This window comes from Bos mutus, chromosome 23 (assembly GCF_027580195.1).
Source record: "Bos mutus isolate GX-2022 chromosome 23, NWIPB_WYAK_1.1, whole genome shotgun sequence".
Taxonomy (NCBI): domain Eukaryota; kingdom Metazoa; phylum Chordata; class Mammalia; order Artiodactyla; family Bovidae; genus Bos; species Bos mutus.
Window position 1 is genome coordinate 24843190 of NC_091639.1, and position 11438 is coordinate 24854627.

Genomic DNA, 11438 nt, shown 5'->3' on the forward strand with positions numbered 1-11438 from the left:
GTGGGTTGCCATTTCCTTTTCCAATTATTAAGTAAAATAAGGGTTATTTGAACACAAGGACGGTGATGCTGTAACAGTTGTCTGATAACCAACATGGCCACCAAGTGACTACCGGGTGGGTAGCATATACAGTGTGGAGGCCCTGGACAGAGGGGTGATTCACATCCTGGCTGGGAAGCCAGAAGGATCATCATATTGCTGTGTGTAGCTGAACTTTGATATTTTCATTGCTGCATTAAATTTATTTATTAGTACCTAAAATGCCTTTCCTCCATGCTCTAAGACAGGTGTCTCTGCTCGCTAAACATTTTGGCTCAAACTTCTAGGAAGAAGTGTCTCATGAAATTCACCACTACTTGGAGAGTCCCAGGAGTTTGCAGCCCCCAATCCTGCCTGGTCCTTGAGTGTAAAAAACCAGTTAGAGACATGTAACCGTTGGATCCAAGAGTTGGAACAAAGTTTAAAGGTTGCTTGTGCAAGTATCTGAACAGACATGAATCTACTTGATAACTTCTTAAATAGAAGCTTATCCAGCCTGTGTTTATATCTTTGCAGAGAAGAGAAATTCTTTCCTTTAGAGCACAATCAGAATCACAATTTCATCAGGTGCTTTGAATTCAGGTCATTTCAAGGATGCCTTACTGTTCCCTGAGGACAAGGACTAGGTCTTCAGTTGAAAAATATTACAAGCCTACTATATATACCCAAGTAGCAAGACATCTGAATCTGTGTAACTCACAGAAGCAAAGGAAGGCCCTGAATGCTAGTCCTTACTACAACGGTGCAGTGGTCAAAATAACCTAACACAGGCCCTGACCACAACGCATGGAATTTCAAACTTTTGCACAGGATCCAAAGTACGTTTTAGACTGGGGACTGTTTGGCAGCCACAGCGATCACAAAGACGGGCCTTTTAAATTAGGCTCCATTGAATATTCAAAAGGCAAAAAAGAAAAGACAGGCTTAGGGTGGAGCAGGCTATGTATGGGGTGAGGCCATGGGCATGGTGGACACTCCTGGGTCTGGGAGGCTCCCCCTGCACCTCAAGAAATTGTCAGGGAACAGGCCCTACCTGGGTGGGAACTTCAGCTTCTGTTTGGTCCAAGGCTTTCTGGATATTTCAGCTAGTTCACATGTGCCAAACTAGGCACACTGCCCACCCCCTGCCCCAAACCTTATCTCTAGAAATGACAATCTTGATATTTAGCAAAACAAGAACAGAGCCTGAAACATCAGACGGGACCAAAAAACCTTTTACAAATCACAGCCATCCCTACCCAGCCCTCCCCAATCCCAAGTCCTTTTCCCATGCTTCACTTTTAGTGATGGTAGTGGTTTAGTCGCTAAGTCATGTCCGACTGTTTCGATCCCATGAACTGTAGCCTGTCAGGCTCCTCTGTCCATGGGATTCTCCAGGCAAGAATACTGGAGTGGGTTGCCATTTCCTTCTCCAGGGGATCTTCCCAACCCAGGAATCAAACCCGGGTCTCCTGCATTGCAGGGAGATGATTTACCAGCTGAGCTATGAGGGAAGCCCCATAGCTTTTAGTTATGTTTAGTTTAGTTTTAGGTGTTGCCTGCCTCTAAGTGGCCTTGACTCCTGACAATGTTTTATCAGTCATTGCTTTCTTTTGTCAACCAGCCCTACCAGTAGAGGTCAAAGGTAAACTGGACCTGGACATCGGGGCTTGGTTGAAAGATGACTGTCTTGGTGGCCAGTTGGGTACCTCCAAGCTCACGGCATGAGTGAGATGCAGAGACTCTTCAGGAGTGGGTGAGGGAGACATAGAGATCAGACTTGTGTTTGTCAAGGAGGGAGAGGGATGGACTGGGTGTTTGGGGTTGGTAAACGCAAACGATTACTTTAGAATGGATAAACAGCAAGGTCCTACTGTATAGCACAGGGAACTATATTTAATCTCCTGGAATGAAACATTAGAAAAGAATATTTTTAAAAAAATATATATGTGTGTGTCTGAGTCACTTTGCTGTACAATGGAGATTGGCACAACATTGTAAATCAACTATGAATGTAAAAGTGTTAGTAGCTCAGTCACATCCGACTCTTTGGCACCCCCTGGACTGTAGCCCACCAGGCTCCTCTATCCACGGGTTTCCCCAGGCAAGAATACTGGAGTGGGTAGCCATTCCCTTCTCCAGGAAATCTTTCCAACCCAGGGATCAAACCCAGGTCTCCTGCATTGGCAAGTGACTGGAGCTACTATAATTTCAATTAAAAGAGTGTGTGATGGGGAGGGTTAGAGGAGATGGAATGGAGGATGAATAATTGCATGTGGGATTCAGAAACAGAGGAGGGAATCAATTTTAAAACCAGAACCAACTCTCAAATTCTCATTCTGTTGTTCAAAATAGAAAGACTCATCGTGCACATGGATTTTGACCAGAATCCCTCCCTCAAATTGAGAGCATTGTCCGATGAGAAGAGGAGGCTACTGGCCTAGGGGATTTCAGTGGTTTATCCTTCCATCCCACAAATGGATGGACACTTTCTCCAGGGAAGTTTTTCCCTTGACCAGGAGAGAAGAAACGTATCTGACCTAGCTTCCATTGCCTTGCGAAGAAAAAATTATTTTGGAAATCTGAGCTTCGTTTGCTCAGCCTCGGGGTTGTTTATCTAGCTGTCACAGAGAGCTTGTGCTCCTTCTGGCACAAAATAAAATACAGGAACTGGACAGTAACCGCGAGACACAGCGTCCTTCAGGCTGACGCAGGCTGAGATGCGCAGCCTGGCGTTCTCATTCCTTCGTGTTCCTTTTGTGTGACCTCACGTCAGCATTTTCCTCTTGTGCACACGATGGAGCAGAACCCTGTTCTCTTTTCCCCAAGAGAGTAAAGAGCTTGTGTCTAGTTTGCTATCAGCTCAGGCTCCTCATACGCCCCCAGCCCAGACCTTCCATGGACCTGCCTTTTCCCAGATCTTAGGAACCATTTGGTTTTGCTCCAGTTATAAGGCAGATGGAAAACTGCCTTGAAAGGAACTCAAGTCTGAACTGTCCAGACTCCATCCGACTCCATCCTAAGATGCTGAAAGCTTTTCATGAAGGCTGGGAGAGAAGGTTAAATACTCTGAGACTTTTAAACATAATTTTTATTTTTTTATACGATTTTAAAGGTTACATTCCATTTATAGGTACTGCAATATATTGGCTCTATTCCCCATGTTTTACAATATATCCTTGAACCTACCTTACACCGGATAGTTTGTACCACCCAGTCTCATACCCCTATTGCCTTTCCCCCTCCACTGGCAACCACTATTTTGTCCTCTATTATCTGTGAGTCTGCTTCTTTTTTGTTATATTCACTGGTTTGTTGTATTTTTTAGATTCCACATATAAATGATATCATATAGCATTTGTACTTTCCTTTCTGACTTACTTCACTTAGCACAATGCCCTCCAAGTCAGTCCATGTCGCTGCACATGGCAAGATTTCATTCTTTTTCATGGCTGCGTAGTATTTCACTGTGTGTGTTTGTATATACACCAGTGATGACTGAGTGACCGAAAAACAACATCTTATTTATCCATTCATCAATTGATAGAAATACTCTGAGATTTTTTTATTGAGAATGTAGAATGTGCCAGATATGGTCCCAAATGCTTTCTAGACATTATTTATTCCTTTAAACAACAATGCAGAAAGTATGATTGTCTTCATTTCACAAACAAGAGAACTGAGCTCTGAGATGTTTTGTAACTTAGAAGGACACCCAGGAGACAATGTTGAGTAAGCATCAGTCAGGAGAAGGAGCTTTCAAGGGGGGTGGAGGAATCGGGGAGATGTTGGTCATCCTTGCAGAGAAAGGATGGATAAGTTCTGGGGAGGTGACACACAGCAGGCGAGATAGACTTCAGGGCAAACTGCTAATGTGATCAGCATCCTTGATACCCAAGCAGGTGAGCTTAAGGTGCATCAGGGCTGCGCCAGTCACTCAGTGCTTAGAGGACTCAGGGCTGCAGTTGAAAACTCACAACATCCAGTGATGTTCATTAAGGACCATGAGAACCTGGCAAAACCACCCCGACAGTACTCCTCTGTGTCCCCGAGGTTCCCACACAAACACACACACCTCTGCACATCAACTGTCATGCTGTCTGCTGTTTCATTGGAATCTCTGTGGCTCCTCCTTCAGCATTTTACTGGTTCTGTGGTAGCAAAAGCCACCAGGGCTTAACCATGGGATGGAGACAAGGCACTCCATGGGGTGAGGTGAAGAATTCTGGGCAGGGTGTGGAAACATGCTTCAGGTGAATAGAGATCAAAAGGATGACTCTTAATGATAGCTTTTTTTAGAAATGCTCGGCATTTCTCAGAAGCCATCAGAGCCTGCCATAGTTTGCATGGCTAAATGATTGTCTTATAAGCAAAAATATGAAGCTGTCTCTCTGGCTTTCAGTTTCTTTGGTCAAGTCACATCATCATGGCATAGATGAGATATAGGTGGAGCAGCGTGCTTTGGGCTCTTAGTAACCCTGAAAGATGCTGCTGGGAAACCCATGAAACACTGGCCATGGAGATCCAGGTCTTCATCTTCACCTCAAGAAACAAAGCATGTTTGGGGGAAGCATCTGGGGTGGTGACAAGGTCAGTTTTGGGTGAAAAAAGCAGATAAAGACTGAAGATTAAGTAACGGACCTGGGCACTCCCATTCTCCTGACTCAGGAGTATGGTGTCAGTGTATTGGAGAAGTAGAAAGAACACAGGACTGGGTGTCAGAGATTTCATGGGGGAGGGAAACTTTTTCCTCTACCCTCTCAGATCTTTGAGCTTCCCCGGTGGCTCAGACGGTAAAGTGTCTGCCTACAGTGCGGGAGACCTGGGTTCAATCCCTGGGTTGGGAAGATCTCCTGGAGAACGAAACGGCAACCCACTCCAGTACTCTTGCTGGGGGCTTTGAGATAAAACTGCTGAAGCCAGTTGAACTGAATAAAGTGATTTATTTCAAATGCATATTGAAGGCCTCACAGAATGAAAGGAAAACCCCACAGAGGTGGTCAGACCCAGAGGTTAATACAAAGGACAATACATCTGTGGAGAAGAGATGAGACAGAGAAGGCCTCTGAGCTTCCAGGTGCGGTGCATGATGGGGTGGTAGACATACAGGAAAACTCATGGAAGATGAGGGTCATTTTAGGAAGGTTTGTGATGTGGATTTCTCTCCGTGCCATCCCTGAACTAATGAGAGTCTAGAGTCCTTTCCAGTGATGAAAAGTCATTTGGCTCTTCCTGGTGCTGGAGGGGAGGGTGGCACCTTCACATGGGAAATTTATTCCCGACTTTTAGGTAATCAGGGGGAAGGCAGAGAGCTTTTCCTGCAGTCCATTGTTTCTCAACTGCATTCAGCTCAAAGCAATCTTTATGTCAAAGTGGCATATTTGGGGAGGCACAGTCTGTGTCCCTTTAGCTTCCTGTAACTTACTGACAGTCTCTTCCCTGCTACGCTGGAAGCAAATTGAGGGTAGAACTGGGTCTGTTTGTTCTCCAGACCCCAGCACAGGGCCCGGCCCATTTGTTTGACTGCTAATTAATGGGTGAATGGCTTTGAGCTGCTCTGAGTCTCCGTTTCCTTGTCTGTAAGATGATGATAGTGCTGCCCAGGTGGCTCAGCAGTAAAGAATCTGCCTGCCAAAGCAGGAGATGTGAGTTTGATCCCTGGGTCAGGAAGATCCCCTGGAGAAGGAAATGGCAACCCACTCCAGTGTTCTTGTCTGGGAAATCCCATGGACAGAGGAGCCTGGCAGGCTCTGGTCCTTGGGGTCTCTGAGAGTCAAATACAACTTAGCAACTAAAACAAGAAGACAAACATAAAGGTCTTGTCTTAGCATCCAAAGATCCCTTCTTACATTGATTTACTCTGCAGCAAAGGTTCCCAGGTTGGTCATGAGAAGGCAACAGTTTAATCTTTTTTCTTGATTTAAATGGAAGCTCATCCTTATATGGGGGCTTCTCTGGTGGCTCAGAGGGTGAAGAATCTGCCTGTAATGCAGGAGACCTGGGTTCAATCCCTGGGTCAGGAAGTTCCCCTGGAGAAGGAAATGGCAACCCACTCCAGTATTCTTGCCTGGAGAATCCCATGTGCAGGGGAGCCTAGCAGGCTACGTGGGGTTGCAGAGTCGGACAAGACTAAGCAACTAACACTAACACACTTCTTCCTTATCTGAATGTTCCCAGGGAAACATGGCAAGATGTGATGGAGAGCAGAGCAAGACTCATCACAACAAAATACTTGGGAACATTTTCTCATTTCGTCCACTCTTGTGACCAAGGTTTGGCTCAGAGTTTCGACCATGTGGATGCAGACACGCCACACTCATATCCCTTCCGGTAAGGAGATGGCCCAAGGGTGGGGATGGCTGGGACAGCACAGGTTACTCTCCAAATGCTCCATTCACCAAGGCCAGAAGGCAAACCAGTGTCCCAGCTTTGCACAGCTGCAGAATGGACTCTTTGGAAAATGTGGCCTTGAAATATCTCACTTGTGTTTTTATCAGAACGTTTCAAACATTAGTGGCAAATCTCTGGCTTAGTGGAAAACAGTCCTCAAATTTGGAGTTAGGCATCCTGGATCCTCTTGAAGACACTCTCTGCCTTGTCCTTCTTCAAGCAAGCCACACTTCTCTGGGCCTCAGTTTCTTCCTTTGATCTTAATGTCTAGGGCCCTCTTGGGTCCAATTTTTTTTTTTTTTTGATTGTGCTGTATCTTCGTTGCTGCCCATGGGCTCTCTCTTGTTGCAGCCGGGGGGCTACTCTTCATTGCAGTGCATAGACTTCTCACTGTGGTAGCTTCTCTTGTTGCAGAGAACAGGCTCTAGGAGCATAGGTGTGTGGGTTTAGTTGCTCCAGCGAATGTGGAATCTTCCCAGACCAGGGATTGAACCCACATCCCTGTGTTGGCAGGCGGATTCTTATCCACAGTATCACGGAAGTCCAGGTGTAATGCTTTAAGGTGGTTGCATCAGTACTAATTTGAATGAACCAAATCCAGGATCTGCTCCCTCAGGCATCTCTTCCCATTCTTGATGATGCTGGTGTCCCACCATCAGTTCAGCAGGACTGGCACCTGGATCTACTTGCTGGGGTGTGGGGTGGTGCTTTGTTCAATCACCTTCCCTGGCCTGAGCCCCCGAGTGATCAAGGACACAGCTAAGAGATGCTGGCCATGGTAAAGGAGAGTGGAACACTGCGGAGGAATGGCAGAGAGATGGGGTGGAGGGGGTGACCAGTGAGTCAATCAGCCATGGTCTTCCAGGTTCAAGTTCAGCCTGGCTGGGATAAACTCAGTTTAGTCCCTCAAAGTTGAAGCTCTCAAGAAGACTTGACATTCATCTGGCACTCACATGGCAGATCTTGGGGTTTAATGGTGGTGGTGGTGGTTGGGGGGTGAGCTGGAGAAGGGAGCTCTGTCCATAAGTCGCTTATAATTATCAAACCTTTTCTCTGAAGCATTCTGATGGGTAGGTCATGCTTGAATGATAGAAACTACAACAGAGATGAAATATAACCCCTTGAGAGCATCCAGCACAAGTAGATTGTGTGTAATTATTTAATCATTCATTGGCTGGAGGCAAATCAGAGAAGACTTCCAGGAAGAGGACTAGAACTTTCAAGGTGGAGCTGCAGGAGCTGGGAGAAAAGGCGTTCCAGAGCCAGCAGAGCAGAGATGCAGAGGAAGGGAGCTGCCTGGAGTGTCCTGGGAACCGGAACTACTCTTGGCTGGCCGAGGACGTAAGCAGGAAGGGCTCCTGGAAAGGTAGGTCACTGTGAAGTCATCTGAGCCTAGAGTGCAAAGCTCGTGATTTTGGATTTAGCCCCGAAGGTCAAACACTGGTTGCTTCCATTCATCCTGCAGATGGTTTTTGTTTGTGTGTGTCTTTTTAATTTGATACAAATTTTTAAGGTATAGATATTTCACAAATAACCCAGCTTCTTTAGTCATGGGAAGATCTGGCCTCTTGGAGACATTCAGCAGGAGTCCAATAGCTGATTCCTTTCAGACAAGCCACCCAGAGACCCACTAGCCAGTATATGCCCACCTGGCCCACTGTGGCTCATTCGTGCCCTCCTGGGGACCCTGCCAGAGAGAGGAGAGCCAAGCAAGTTTGCGTGATGCCAGCTGGTATCATGGGTGCTAAACATGTTTTTTCTTGTCTCTCTCAGGTCTCAGGCTCTTCTGCCTACCTCTTTTGGGCTGCTCCTGGGTAGAATTAGGAAACCACTGAAAATTTGCCCAGTACACTATCAAGGATTTCCTATGATCTTCATACCATTCCTTTTCTATCAGCCTCTGGAGCATCACAGCCCTCCATTTACTTCCCCTGAGCTGCCCAAAGCCTGAGTGCTGCTCTAGAAGTCCAGACTCTTGCCTGTGTTAAGAGCATTTTTATGCATCAGTCAGTGAGGAACAGGGGGTAACCACATGCCCCCCGGTCCTGCACCCAGGCAGGCATCACTAATCAGTCACAACCTGCTTCCGAGTTCAGACTCAGCATCAAAATCTTTCTTGACCACACTCCAGGAAACCCCACCAACTGATCAAGACCAGTCATGGATTTGTCATAAGCTGACTTCCCCTAGGATAAGAGGATTTCTGATATAAACTGCCCAGTCTAGATTAGGTCACAAGTATAGTCTTTGGGCTTTATTTATTTGCTTGTTTCAAGATTGATGGTTTCAGAATCTTTCTGGGGGCTCACAATCGCAGAGCTATTTTCCCCGCCTATGTGAGTGTTACTGTTCTTTTAGATAATCCTAGGTAATAATAGTTTCCATTTATAAAAGCCTATTTTGTGCCAAGGCTTAAGATGTGTAGTACTTCATTGTCATGGCAACCCTGCAGGTTAGTTACCATTATCCCTAGTTTACAAATATGGCTCTAGGTGTTAAGTGTCTTTGACTAAGATAATAAATGCTGGTAAGAGTGATGTTCAAACTCAGAGCTATCCAGCTCCAAAGTCCAGGGCATTTCTACTGTTTTACGCTATTTCCTTACTTCTTCCTTTCAGTTCTGAATTAGGGAGAAACGTTATGCCTTCACATTTGATGGAATAAGATCCTTTCCCTCCTGTTGAGACCCCAGGGACCCAAAGCAATCGTTAAAGTCTGAAGGATACTTAACCAAATGACCCTTAATCTAAGAAGCCTGGGTGTTTGTAACTGTCACTTGTTCTGAATGGTACGAGCATCTATTCCTGGAGGCTTGACTTGGGGGCCCTGGGCAGGGAACTCGTCCTCTGACACGGTGCTGGTAGAGATGCCAGAGAGGCCGCCCCTCCCCTGCTCCCCGGTCCTGCAGTGACGAGGGTGATCTGATGGGAGTTGGCTGTCGAGCACCTACATGCCTCAGGCTCTGCGCCAGGTGCTCTGAGCTCAAGTCCTTCACCCAGTCTGTGGTCTGTGCTCCACACTATGTCACAGCGCTCCCAGTAAACCCACTCCTCCCCATGGTCATGCAGAGTAGGAGCGCACAGACGGGAACAAAGGGAGAAGAAGGCAGGGACAAGGCAGGAAACCTGGCTTCTAGCCGGACACTTGGAGGGAATTCGAGTCACAAGGCAAAGAGAAGACATCTTTTGGCAGCCGTCCACAGTAACCTGGGATTCTGAACAGAATCCTAGATGTGAGAAAAGTGGAAACGGACAAACAGACTCAGCACTTTTTCATGTGGTCAGTGATTCCTGCCCATCAATCAAATGCAGGCATTGGTGACATTCTGAGGGAAGTTATTAGAGCCCAAAGCGGTCACTTCACATACTAGGAAACCATTAGCATCTTTTCTGTCAAGAGGAAGAAAAAGAGATAAGGACAAATAAGCTCATTATAAGTGAAATCTGATGAAAAGCTGGTGGAAGAGCCTTGGCAATGCCTGGTATGTAGAATGACTGTCCATCCCCACTTGCCCAGAACAGTCTCAAGTTAGCTGGTTGTCTCAGCATAATTACAAAACACACTCTCCTTTCCCCTGAAAAGTGTCCTGATTTTGACGATAAAATGACTACATAGTTACCTTTGCTTCCATAGTAGGTTTCAACTTCCTACCCCTTTGGCCTGTGCACAGTTAACTGGGTTGAATGTATTTCCAGCCTTGCAATAAGTTAGTCTGCACAGAAATCCATTTCATTAGAAAGAAGCCTCGGGGACTTCTCTGATGGTCCAGTGGTTAAGACTACACGCGTCCATTGCAGGGGGCATGGGTTTGAGCCCTGGTCAGAGAACTAAGACCCCACACTCCGTGTGGTGCAACCAAAATAAATGCATATTAAAAAAAAAAAAAAAAAAAAAAACCCATAAAGGAGAATAACAAAGGTCTGACCTAGGGGATTAACATCATTAATCACTAAACACACAAACACAACACACAAAGAAGCCTATACTGTTGAGGAAATTTTCACACTCTCCCCCTCACTCTGCTGCACACACACACACACACACACACACACACACAGACACAGACTCTGGCATCAGTCAAATCTTAGATCAGTCTTGCAAGGTTTTGTGAATCTCAATTCCACAATCACATGTCTATCGGAGTCAGAAGCAGAAGGTGCAGCTATGGAAGCTTTGAGTGGATTTAGGGGTGATGCACTGGGCAGAAGACGTTGGGAAGTAGGGCTCAGGGCCTCCCAAGCACGCAATAATTATCAATCAGACCCTTTGTGTGTGAAATGGGGATAGGTTGGCCACTCTGTGCCCCTTCCCATCTTGCCTACCCCCCTAACCTGCCCCATGATGATTCATCCCAGGATCCTTTTTGTATTCATTCCAAATAGAATATTCAGTTTCCTCCAACAGCCAAGACAAACTGCCAGATAAACACTGGCCAAGAAAACGGGGTTCTTGGTTGGTGATTGAGGAGTTATGCATAGCCAGAGTCAGGGCTCTGTCCTCAGGATGGAGTTTCATTCTGGACACACCCTTTAAGTCTTAGCTCCTATCTCATGAAGCTTTGGAGGCCAATCAGAAGGATTTGGGATGCCCCCGTTTTCCTGTGAATGTGTAAACCAGCTCCCTCCCTCACCCTGACTAGGAAAAAAAAACTAACAATGGGACAAGAGCGCCCCCTAGTGTCAAAAAGTGCATTCATTCATTTGAAAATCTAGAGCCCCATTGGAATGTGTACCATTTTCTAGGGATTATTTTATTTAATGTTCACAGCACAGGGGTGCTTTGCGATCAGGAATTTAAGAGAAATAGCCCTCTGTTCTCAAAGAACCCAGTTTTATGGAGGGAGGCTGACATGTTTAAAAAAAAAAAACAGTGTGATAACTGCTGGGATAGTGGGAATATGGGGTATTTTGGGAAAACAAAAAGGGGACGCGCCCTGGTAGAATCAGGGAATGTGTCACAAAGGCAGTGAGCCTAACTAAGTGTTAATTAGCTCCAGTCTTGGCTCACCCATTCCTGTGGAGGTTGAGCTT